The sequence below is a fragment of the Sinocyclocheilus grahami genome, unplaced genomic scaffold, assembly GCF_001515645.1.
Source record: "Sinocyclocheilus grahami isolate Dianchi unplaced genomic scaffold, SAMN03320097.WGS_v1.1 scaffold903.1, whole genome shotgun sequence".
Lineage (NCBI taxonomy): Eukaryota > Metazoa > Chordata > Actinopteri > Cypriniformes > Cyprinidae > Sinocyclocheilus > Sinocyclocheilus grahami.
Genome location: NW_015506082.1, coordinates 12,434 through 13,857, shown reverse-complemented (window position 1 = coordinate 13,857; position 1,424 = coordinate 12,434). Strand labels below are relative to the sequence as shown.

The window sequence follows — 1,424 nt, the reverse complement described above, 5'->3', positions numbered from 1 at the left end:
TTTTTCGAAAAGCATATTACTTGTGTTTTTGCCACAGAAAACCGAAAACCCCTACAATTTGCCCAATTCTCCACCTCATTCACTGCTTTTTGCATTTTATTTTCTACAAATAAAACATTGCGCCCCCTTTTCCATAGTGCTCCATCATCCGCATACAATGATCTTCCTATTCCAGTATCAACGTTATGAAAGATGTCATTTATCATTAAATTAAAAAGAATAGGACTGCTCACACTTCCCTGGGGAGTTCCATTCTCAATTGGGAGAATCTGAGAAAAAGCAGTCCCTACTCTTACTTGAATTGTTCTTCCAAACAAGAAACTCAGAATCCAGTTATACATTTTTCCATCAATTCTCAAGCTTTCCAATTTCATTAAAAGCCCCTCTTTCCACAACATATCGTAAGCTTTTTCTACATCAAAAAAGACTCCCACAAGCACCTCTTTATTAATTTGAGCTTTTCGAATTTCAGCTTCCAAACACAATATTGAATCCATCGTATTTCTCCCTTTTCTAAATCCACTTTGACATGCTGAAAATATGTTTCTACTTTCAATCACATAAGTCCTGTTCATAATCATCCATTCCATAAGTTTGCATAAATTTGATGTCAGCGCAACAGGTCTATAATTAATTGGCTGAGAATTGTCTTTTCCTGGTTTGGCTATTGGCACTATGACCCCATGCTTCCAATCTTCTGGCAGATTCCCTGTCTCCCATATTTTGTTAAAAAGTCTTAAAATCATACTTAATGATAATTCTGATAAGTGCTTTATCATCTCATAGCCTATGTCATCCTTGCCTGGAGAAGTATGTTTGACCCCTGCAAGTGCTCTTTTTAACTCATACAAAGTTAATTCTGAGTCTAACATACTTCCTGATGGATTCTTCTTTACATAAATGTGAGCATTCTCCCTAACTTTCTGTTCCCTATATCTCCTCATATTATCTGAAATAGTACCTTTACTGTGCACCTTTACGAATGCTTCCACTAACATCTCTGCTTTGTCACTGTCTTTTATTGCTATTTTTCCATTATTTACTAAAACTGGAATATTGTTATTTCTCTGAATCCCTCCCATCTTCCTAATCATATTCCAAACTTCATTCATTTCAATTTCTTCCCCAATTCTATTACAGAATTCTCTCCAGTAATTTCCTTTTGCTTTTTTTTTTTTACTTCCCTCCTCACTTTTGCCAGTGTGATCTTAAAGTTAATGTACTCACTGAACAATACAGATTTTCTGGCTTTCTTCATCGCTTTATTTCTTTCCCTAATTGCCTTACTACACTCGTTATTCCACCACGGAACTGCTTTTTTACTATTTATAGTTTTCTTTTTGCCAATTACTTCTTCTGCCGTATTTCTTAACACTTCACTTATTTTCTTAATTAACTCTTCGATACTTTCAATACCATCTTCA

The 1,424-nt window shown here is 35.0% G+C and overlaps 1 long non-coding RNA gene across 1 annotated transcript in view; it reads right to left on the bottom strand.

The window, feature by feature from the left end:
* Positions 1–1,424, bottom strand: part of LOC107564040 (uncharacterized) — a 3,593-nt gene that overhangs the window by 1,123 nt on the left and 1,046 nt on the right. The window lies entirely within an intron of this gene.